The 10552-nt window shown below is 49.3% G+C and overlaps 5 non-coding genes and 1 pseudogene across 5 annotated transcripts; all 6 read right to left on the reverse strand.

The window, feature by feature from the left end:
- Positions 1–5025: 5025 nt before the first annotated feature.
- LOC119918961 lies at positions 5026–5138 on the reverse strand. Its single transcript, XR_005447517.1, has one exon. It is a non-coding gene; the product is annotated as a U5 spliceosomal RNA (small nuclear RNA).
- Positions 5139–6106: 968 nt separating this feature from the next.
- On the reverse strand, positions 6107–6298 carry LOC119918958. Its single transcript, XR_005447516.1, has one exon. It is a non-coding gene; the product is annotated as a U2 spliceosomal RNA (small nuclear RNA).
- A 183-nt stretch (positions 6299–6481) lies between these two features.
- LOC119918962 lies at positions 6482–6594 on the reverse strand. Its single transcript, XR_005447518.1, has one exon. It is a non-coding gene; the product is annotated as a U5 spliceosomal RNA (small nuclear RNA).
- A 968-nt stretch (positions 6595–7562) lies between these two features.
- LOC119918969 lies at positions 7563–7754 on the reverse strand. Its single transcript, XR_005447524.1, has one exon. It is a non-coding gene; the product is annotated as a U2 spliceosomal RNA (small nuclear RNA).
- A 183-nt stretch (positions 7755–7937) lies between these two features.
- Positions 7938–8050, reverse strand: LOC119918963. Its single transcript, XR_005447519.1, has one exon. It is a non-coding gene; the product is annotated as a U5 spliceosomal RNA (small nuclear RNA).
- A 969-nt stretch (positions 8051–9019) lies between these two features.
- On the reverse strand, positions 9020–9196 carry LOC119918972 (annotated as a pseudogene).
- Between the last annotated feature and the right edge of the window lie 1356 nt (positions 9197–10552).

The raw sequence follows: 10552 nt of genomic DNA on the forward strand, positions 1-10552 counted from the left end.
CATACCCCATTTTCTGATCTCTAATTGGTATCGCCTCTCTATTGAGTCTTCAATGCTCTTTATAGTTCCCAACACTGACCACTTGCTTCCTCCATTTAGCCCATCACATCTTACCTCCCACAACTTGTACTTTACTATAGATACGAGAAGCACTACTTTATGCAGTTTCTCCCTCTCCATATTAAATTCCATGTAAAGAACCCCTTCCCATGTCATATCCCTCAAGAAAAACTTTTTACCCAACCCCTCCCAATTTGTTGCGAAAAAACACTCAATAATGCATGTTCCACCGTTTCTTTTCCCACATCCCTCTCTTGGACAGTACTTACTTCTTGTTAGGCCGTGATTAAACAAGGTGTTTCTTACTGCTAATCTCCTGTGAAGCACCAACCAATTAAATCTTTCAACTGATTGTCCAACTGCTTAAACTGTGTTCTCTTCCATACTTCAGAAGGAATATGAACAGTTTCTCTTGGGTTGAACCTGGCCATCAATTCCTCATACAGTTTTCTATGATTGAGTACTAAATGACTATCCCAACACTCCTTGTACTTCTTTGCCCAACTGATTATTCCTTATAGTACAAAGGCATAACCTCAGCTTTGGGAGACCTGTTATCCCATGCTACCCCTAAGGGCCTCAAATGCATAGCAAGCCAAAATTTCATTAAAGAGTGACATTTATGTTTTGGAGGTGACATAGTTATTTTACAGATATTTGAAAAAAAATCACGTTCAACTTCAACCTGACATTTGGCATGTCTTTACCTCCTCTCTCAATGGCTGGTACATTATTTCTCTTTTAATATATTCATACCCTCCCCACATGAAATTAAACAACATCCTTTGCAACTTTAAGCAAATCATTGCCGTCATGGGAAAAACACATGCCACATGAAGTAAGGCTGGCAATATATCGGCTTTTATAGCTAGGACTTTGCCACTGAATGACAGTTTTCTCAATTTCCACATGTTGAGCTTTGATAGCACTTTAGCTAATCTTACCTCCCAATTACTTTCAACATCATCCTTATTACCAAAGGATATACCCAATAATGTCATCGGCCCCGCGCACAGGCAAGCCCATATGGCTTGTCATTCCTATCCTTCCACCTTCCAGATATTTAATCAGTGACTTCCCTTTATTAATCCTAGACCCTGAAGCACTCGAGAACACTTCAATAACATTAATAGCTTCCTTTAAAAACAAAGTCATTTTCTAAATCAATACAGTGTCGTCTGCAAACTGAGATATAACCAATGTTTCCCCACCTGGCAACGGTAGACCCCTGATTTTAGCATTTTTTCTAATTGCACATGCCAAAATTTCAATAAACACAACATACAAAGGGGCTGATGCAGGGCACCCCTGCCTGACCCCCTGGTTTGCTTAAACAAAACTCCCATGTTGCCATTGACATTAACTCTACTTCCTACCTCTGTGTATAAAATCTTCAGCCAACTTCTAAATCTTTTACCAAACCCAAATCTTTCCAAATCCTAAATAAAAATTTGTGATTGACCCTATCAAAAGCTTTTTCCTGATCAAGACTGAGCACAATAAGGGGAAAATTTCTATCCTCGGAATAGGCTAGTACATCTCTGTGCATTTGCAGATTCCATTGTATCTGTCTGCCTTGTACTGCACAAGTTTGATCCAGTCCTATAATGAACTCCAAGGCGGATACCAACCTGTTTGTTAGAATTTTACTAAAAATCTTATAATCTGTGCACAACATCGTTAAGGGTCTGTAGTTGGATTATCTCGAACGTCCCCTTTTTTATATAGCAGGGAAATCACCCCCTCTCTCATTGTGCTCCCCATTATCCCAGATGTGCAAATGAAAGTAAACAATCTAACAACTGAGGCCCAATACTTCCCAGAAAACCAAGTAAAATTCTTTTGTAAGTCCATCCACTCCTGGCACCTTCCCTTTCTTTAAAGACTGAAGCGCCTTCAAATTTCTTCCAATTGTATGTCTTTATCCAACTCTAGTTTCAGATAGTCGGATTGAGCTATCTACATTATTCAACAGCAGTGAACCCTTACTATAATCTACTATTTCTGCGCTAAAAAACTTGGAATAATTACCCGAAGCAATTTCTACCAGCCCTTCCGGATCGTCAATTTCCTCCCCTCGTTCATTTAGAAGGGAGGCTATTCTCCTTCTCTTTGCCCGTACTTTAGACTGCTTGAAAAATAGGATGAACATTTCTCATCCTTTTCCCATTTTTCATCAAGACTCCTGAATTTATAAGCCTCAGCCCTCTTATGAAAAAATAGCCTCTGCTCGTTTTGCCAGCGTTTCAATAATTCCTCATCTATGCGCTCACCAGTGTTTTGTTGTGCCATTAAATTTTCTATTGATTTTTGCAATTGATAATATTCTTTAAACTCCGCTTTTCTGGATTCTTTTGAGTACACCTGTATGTAATGTTTAATACGGACCTTTGTGCTTTCCCACCATCCAGATACATTACCATAAAACATCTTCATTTTAATGCACTCCTTGAAGAAACTCCTGAACCCTACCCTAAACTGCCGGGCTCCAAGAATACTGTTATTCAATTTCCAGTACCCTTTCCCAAAACATGTCACCTTCAGGTTTAATACAACAGAGAGCATGTTGTGATCTGAGTAGAAAACAGGTGACACTTGTGCCTCAAACACCTGAAAATCTAACGGACAAAAAATATAATCTATTCTACTCCGTGCCCCTCTACTGTTTCCCCATGTGAAACCAGGGTCATCAGAGTTAAAACTCCTAAAACTATCAACTAAACTGTACTTTTTTACCAAACTATGGAAGTTAACTCCCATGTTTTTGCCCTCACTAGGAGAGTTGAAATCACCTCCAACGATTACATGACGATTGGTCATGAAAACGGTGTCTAACTTAAGAAAGCTCATTTCGTTCTTTGGTGCAGCATGGGCATATTATTTACCACTCTTAAACTCTTACCCTTCCAGTCAACATCTGTGACCAAAACCCTCCCCTGTACACAGAAAAACTCCCGACTATTTTAACTTCCACATTCCCACTTAACGTCCCCACCCCAGATGAGTGAACACCCCCAATGCTCCATCTAGAGTCCCCTTTAACCCACTCTTTTGTGAACCCCTTCACATCCTCCACAGTCTTTAGGTGGACCTCTTGCAAGAGGCACAAAGAAAAATCCACTGAACTTAAATGAGAAAAAACTACTGCTCTCTTTGATGCATTTCTCAACCCCCTCACATTTATAGTTAATATATGAATAAAGACAGACTATGCAAAAAAAGAAAATGGAGGAAGTGACAGAAAAAAAGGAGCCCAAAACAGTATGCTCACTCACGTTGCTCTTTCCACCAATCATGGCAGAAAGTCCTCCTCATCTGGCTCCTTCAGTGGGAAAGAGCACTCTGAACTGGAAGGGCTATCTTCTGAGAGTACGGGGCAGCTTCTCGGGGCAGGAGGAGCATCCGGAGAATACAGCTATGCAGGGAGGCTCTCCTGGGACACCGCTGCTGGAACCTTACTACTGGACGATGCAGTCATGCCTTTCTGGGTTAACGCCTCCCCAGCTTCCTCACTCTCCAGGCAATCGTCCACAGCTGCCGCAGCGCTGCCCCCCTCCTTTGCCGCATTGTCAGTGATCTCATGCACCTGTCCAGTCTCCTTTCCCTCCTGCATTTCTTCCCAAACCTCAGAAACAAGTACCCCAAACCTGTTCGCCTCAACGAGCAGAGGAGAGGATGGTGGTGAAAGCAACAAGCTCGTCTTTGCCCTCTTTCTCTTACTTTTTCCTCCTTTCTTCCCCGCGACCCACTCAATAACAGAAGAAGCCTCCTCCAAACTCTCAGCTTCCCCCCCCTGCTTCCCCCAGGCGTCCTCGCTCTCTGCCTGGACTGACACCACCTCCGTGCATCTGCCCCCTTTGTCTCCACCACTCCTCCCGTGAGCTCGGCAATTACGTCCTCAATTGCTCTTAAGGATGTGGAGCGTGGGTCGTCACATGCGGGTCCATCCCTGTGTTGCGCACCTGGGCCACCGACTCCCGTCTGGCAGCACGTGCATACGAAGACCCCACTTCTGGGCAATGCCCAAATAAATGTCCTTCCAGCCCACATAAACTACATTTTTTTGGCTGATCACAATTTCTCATGGTGTGTCCCAAACTATCACAGTTTCTGCACCGCACCTGTCTGCAAGACCTTGCCAGGTGTCCATATGAAGCACATTGCCTGCAGTACAGCGGCTGACCCCCATAGACTAGGAAACCTCTATGGGAGCCAATGGTGAAGGTAGCGGGGGGATGGCAAAAACCATCATAACCATTCGGGTCTTCCTTCAGCATGACCCGGAATTGCCGTTTTCCGGTCCATATCCCCAGCACATCCTTAATGTCTCCCATACTTGTTAACACAGTCACGTACCTGGCAAGAAAATACCTGGTTGCTTCCTCTGACACCCAAGGGTTGTAAATGTGCACAGTCACAATGCGCTCACCAGTACGACACAGGCTGAGCACCCTGAAGTTTTTCAGCAATCCGTCTGCCAATCGAAGTGCTAATCCTTTCACCTCCTCCATCTTGGTAACGGTGTAAAACGTGACGTCGTAATACTTGTCCGTGGCGTTTTTCTGCAGACACAGAAGGTCGTCAATCTTGAGGCACAGAGCTCCAAACAGAATGGCTTGTCCAAAAATCTTTCTCTCCATTAACTCGTCGGTACTGTTCCACACAAACCTAAGCGTATTTTTCAGCACGGCATGCACCTGCTGTGAGTTAGCTGACGATGTCATTGTAGACTGTCAACAGATCCTCCTCTTACTCAATCTTAGCCAAAAGGCCGAGAAGCGATAACCCCCGCTGGTTGCTTCCAGCGCCCACCTCCCGGAGCAGTTCTCCCCCTGCCGTGGCGCAGTGGTTTCAACTGCGCATAACAACGGCTGAGTCTCAGCACCTCCTCCCGAGCGCGCCTCGTCGCACCGCTCAACCTTGCCGGGGCGGCGTTTTATTTCCTTTTCACAAACGCACGAGGCTCGGCCACACGGCAGAGCCTGCCAAAAATAGTTTTAACTCATTGGCGTCCCTCTCCACGGAAGTCTTTAGTAAAAGGCGAAAGACTTGTACGTTATGAAGAGAAACCCGAGTAAGTACGGGCCCCTCCTCCAGAGCCGCCGACGAGCCTAGTCGTCCCGGCCACTACCCTCACGGTAAGCCTCACTCTGCCTCTCGAGTCCCAAGTACCAGGCCACGCCCGTTCCCCTACCCCTCCCCAGGTCATGGCAGGCTCTATCCAATCGGGCTGCGGAGAGACGAAGGCCTGGCTTTTGGACAGAGGCTACCGAACGACTCGGGCTCTTGTAGCCTCTCGATGACGAGTGAGAGAAAGGGAGGGGAAATGTGGCCGATCGCTTCTCGGCCTTTTGGCCAAGACTGCAATGGCCTCCTCTTTCTGGTTAAAACCTTTGCCGGTTTGGGGCTTCGTTTTGTGTCACCAGCTTTTCTGGGAGGAGATTCACCTCATTCCTTGTGAATAAAATTTCAACTTTGCCGTAGCTGAAAAACTTTTGCAACAAGGAATTCATTGGTCCCGAGGACTGCCTACCTGTCCTCTGCCGGACTGCCACCTTGACCAGACCAAAGACGAGAAGGTAAGTGTGTTTTATTCACCGATTTAGCAGTTGTAGCAGGTTTTCTTGCTTCATTTGAGGTGTTTTAGTTTCTTGTATCCTTTCTACGCTGCGGTTCCTCCACCGTGTTGGCCAACCGTGCCGGGCCTACGGAGGCGCCGCAGTGTCCCCTCCCCACCTTCTGAGAGGCTCTATCCAATCGGAGAAATGAAGGCCTGGCTTTTGGACACAGGCTACCGAGCATCCGAAATACTCGGGCTCTCGATGACGAGTGGGAGAAAGGGAGGGGAAGTGCAGGGCACATTTAACAGCCATGCCGGTCCCAAATATCCCCTCGTCGTCTGCCAATCATAAAGTGCAAATCTCGCTGCCTTCTTCGAGGCTTCAGCTGGCCGCCCCCCCTCGACTGGCGCCTTTTTCGGGCCGGCGTCCGGCAGAGCGACGACCTCTGCGTTTGGGTCAGTATTTTGGTTTTACACAAGGCAGGAGAAGGGTGCACCGCCCCCGGAGGCACTGCAATACCGGGTCGATGCGTGGAGTGGACGGAGCAAGCCCCTCGTCTCAGCTCCCGGTGCTAAAAATCCATTTAATATGTTGCCCCCTTATAGGGGACATATCAGATATTAAACTGATAAGAACAGATACTACACTTGATCTTAGCCAAAAGGCCGAGAAGCGATAACCCCCGCTGGTTGCTTCCAGCGCCCACCTCCCGGAGCAGTTCTCCCCCTGCCGTGGCGCAGTGGTTTCAACTGCGCATAACAACGGCTGAGTCTCAGCACCTCCTCCCGAGCGCGCCTCGTCGCACCGCTCAACCTTGCCGGGGGCGGCGTTTTATTTCCTTTTCACAAACGCACGAGGCTCGGCCACACGGCAGAGCCTGCCAAAAATAGTTTTAACTCATTGGCGTCCCTCTCCACGGAAGTCTTTAGTAAAAGGCGAAAGACTTGTACGTTATGAAGAGAAACCCGAGTAAGTACGGGCCCCTCCTCCAGAGCCGCCGACGAGCCTAGTCGTCCCGGCCACTACCCTCACGGTAAGCCTCACTCTGCCTCTCGAGTCCCAAGTACCAGGCCACGCCCGTTCCCCTACCCCTCCCCAGGTCATGGCAGGCTCTATCCAATCGGGCTGCGGAGAGACGAAGGCCTGGCTTTTGGACAGAGGCTACCGAACGACTCGGGCTCTTGTAGCCTCTCGATGACGAGTGAGAGAAAGGGAGGGGAAATGTGGCCGATCGCTTCTCGGCCTTTTGGCCAAGACTGCAATGGCCTCCTCTTTCTGGTTAAAACCTTTGCCGGTTTGGGGCTTCGTTTTGTGTCACCAGCTTTTCTGGGAGGAGATTCACCTCATTCCTTGTGAATAAAATTTCAACTTTGCCGTAGCTGAAAAACTTTTGCAACAAGGAATTCATTGGTCCCGAGGACTGCCTACCTGTCCTCTGCCGGACTGCCACCTTGACCAGACCAAAGACGAGAAGGTAAGTGTGTTTTATTCACCGATTTAGCAGTTGTAGCAGGTTTTCTTGCTTCATTTGAGGTGTTTTAGTTTCTTGTATCCTTTCTACGCTGCGGTTCCTCCACCGTGTTGGCCAACCGTGCCGGGCCTACGGAGGCGCCGCAGTGTCCCCTCCCCACCTTCTGAGAGGCTCTATCCAATCGGAGAAATGAAGGCCTGGCTTTTGGACACAGGCTACCGAGCATCCGAAATACTCGGGCTCTCGATGACGAGTGGGAGAAAGGGAGGGGAAGTGCAGGGCACATTTAACAGCCATGCCGGTCCCAAATATCCCCTCGTCGTCTGCCAATCATAAAGTGCAAATCTCGCTGCCTTCTTCGAGGCTTCAGCTGGCCGCCCCCCCTCGACTGGCGCCTTTTTCGGGCCGGCGTCCGGCAGAGCGACGACCTCTGCGTTTGGGTCAGTATTTTGGTTTTACACAAGGCAGGAGAAGGGTGCACCGCCCCCGGAGGCACTGCAATACCGGGTCGATGCGTGGAGTGGACGGAGCAAGCCCCTCGTCTCAGCTCCCGGTGCTAAAAATCCATTTAATATGTTGCCCCCTTATAGGGGACATATCAGATATTAAACTGATAAGAACAGATACTACACTTGATCTTAGCCAAAAGGCCGAGAAGCGATAACCCCCGCTGGTTGCTTCCAGCGCCCACCTCCCGGAGCAGTTCTCCCCCTGCCGTGGCGCAGTGGTTTCAACTGCGCATAACAACGGCTGAGTCTCAGCACCTCCTCCCGAGCGCGCCTCGTCGCACCGCTCAACCTTGCCGGGGGCGGCGTTTTATTTCCTTTTCACAAACGCACGAGGCTCGGCCACACGGCAGAGCCTGCCAAAAATAGTTTTAACTCATTGGCGTCCCTCTCCACGGAAGTCTTTAGTAAAAGGCGAAAGACTTGTACGTTATGAAGAGAAACCCGAGTAAGTACGGGCCCCTCCTCCAGAGCCGCCGACGAGCCTAGTCGTCCCGGCCACTACCCTCACGGTAAGCCTCACTCTGCCTCTCGAGTCCCAAGTACCAGGCCACGCCCGTTCCCCTACCCCTCCCCAGGTCATGGCAGGCTCTATCCAATCGGGCTGCGGAGAGACGAAGGCCTGGCTTTTGGACAGAGGCTACCGAACGACTCGGGCTCTTGTAGCCTCTCGATGACGAGTGAGAGAAAGGGAGGGGAAATGTGGCCGATCGCTTCTCGGCCTTTTGGCCAAGACTGCAATGGCCTCCTCTTTCTGGTTAAAACCTTTGCCGGTTTGGGGCTTCGTTTTGTGTCACCAGCTTTTCTGGGAGGAGATTCACCTCATTCCTTGTGAATAAAATTTCAACTTTGCCGTAGCTGAAAAACTTTTGCAACAAGGAATTCATTGGTCCCGAGGACTGCCTACCTGTCCTCTGCCGGACTGCCACCTTGACCAGACCAAAGACGAGAAGGTAAGTGTGTTTTATTCACCGATTTAGCAGTTGTAGCAGGTTTTCTTGCTTCATTTGAGGTGTTTTAGTTTCTTGTATCCTTTCTACGCTGCGGTTCCTCCACCGTGTTGGCCAACCGTGCCGGGCCTACGGAGGCGCCGCAGTGTCCCCTCCCCACCTTCTGAGAGGCTCTATCCAATCGGAGAAATGAAGGCCTGGCTTTTGGACACAGGCTACCGAGCATCCGAAATACTCGGGCTCTCGATGACGAGTGGGAGAAAGGGAGGGGAAGTGCAGGGCACATTTAACAGCCATGCCGGTCCCAAATATCCCCTCGTCGTCTGCCAATCATAAAGTGCAAATCTCGCTGCCTTCTTCGAGGCTTCAGCTGGCCGCCCCCCCTCGACTGGCGCCTTTTTCGGGCCGGCGTCCGGCAGAGCGACGAACCTCTGCGTTTGGGTCAGTATTTTGGTTTTACACAAGGCAGGAGAAGGGTGCACCGCCCCCGGAGGCACTGCAATACCGGGTCGATGCGTGGAGTGGACGGAGCAAGCCCCTCGTCTCAGCTCCCGGTGCTAAAAATCCATTTAATATGTTGCCCCCTTATAGGGGACATATCAGATATTAAACTGATAAGAACAGATTTTTTTTTTTGAGAAAAATTTTATTGACACTCAATTCAAACATGATTCATAATATGTCAATTCCAAGTTACCTTTTAAAATACAACATGTCAATAAATAGATAAATGTTCTCTGTAAAACAACATTTAAAAAAAGTGTTTAAAATGCATTACAGATAACGTCATAAATTAAAGGTATAAAATGGTTTTCAGCTTGTCCATGTCTGTGAGTGTCTGTTAAAAGTCTTCAAAGCGGAGTGCATTTGTTAAAATAAAACTCACAAAAAATAAATGGATAATAAAAGCTCTTCTCCAAGTCCACTGTTGTGCAGGAGTGTAGTGAGTCCCTATCAAAGGGGAACTCATTCAGCTCCCCCAAACAGATTTGGACTCTCGGGATCTTGTGCAGGCGCTCAGAGGAGACCCTCACCCTGTAGCTCCTTCCCACCAACCTCACCCGGAGGGTCAGGCCGCCGCTGCCTTGAACTTTCCTTGTGTGGCTCCGGCTCCTCCGTCCGAATGGGCACAGAGGCGATTCTTCTTTGTGGCTGTGTCCTAGGCCCGCCGCCTGCAGCTCTGGCCGTTTGGACCGTTGCTGCGGCCATCCGGATCACAGCCACGGGGGGGATCTGCATGTGCTTTCTTGCCAGCAAGTTTCTGGAGGTCCATATGGCGTCTTTGATGGCGGCTAGGGTGAGCCACTGTTTGGCAAATGTACGTGCTGGTATCTGATTTCCTTGGCTCACCCCGTACAGCACCAGCTGTGGTGTGAGGACCTCCCTTGCTGGCAAGTACGGGAATTGCAAGGAGCCGGCCGTTGCCCACTGTTCTACGGCAGCGCTGCACTCCCAGAGCAGATGCCTTACCGACTCAGGCGCGCCACAACCTGGTCGGGGGCAAGTTGAGTGCGCCGACATGCCCCGGGAGTGCATTACGGACCTGACTGGGAGGATCTCATGAGCCACCATCCATGACAGGTCCCGGAGTCTGTTTGGAAGAGCTGGATGGTTCACGTTGCGCCAAACTGTTGAGGGCTCGCCGAATGCAAGCCCGCGCACTGGACTCACTGGTTCCCGCTCCTGCACAACAGAAATGAGAGAGCGGTGAGTGGTTAAAACCTGCAACTCCTCCTGCTCAAGGTTAAAATGCCTTAAAAATGACTGGATAAAAGCATAGGCTGGTGGCAGGTTAAAAGACACTGGTACTTTGAGACTTGTGGGTAAGATCTTAAGTTTTCTGAGGTAGGACCCCATCCAGAACCGTGTCATTGCTGCGGTCTTGGGGTTTCTGGATGGGGCTGTGGCGGTTGCCATGTGTAGTGCTGTGTATCTGCTTCCTAGGAACAAGTGCAGGTCTGGCACTCCTTTTCCTCCTTTCTCCTTTGGCTTCTTCATCACGCT

Source organism: Micropterus salmoides, unplaced genomic scaffold (assembly GCF_014851395.1).
Source record: "Micropterus salmoides isolate LMB-PRFRI ecotype aquatic unplaced genomic scaffold, ASM1485139v1 Ms_hic_scaffold_2508, whole genome shotgun sequence".
Taxonomy (NCBI): Eukaryota; Metazoa; Chordata; class Actinopteri; order Centrarchiformes; family Centrarchidae; genus Micropterus; species Micropterus salmoides.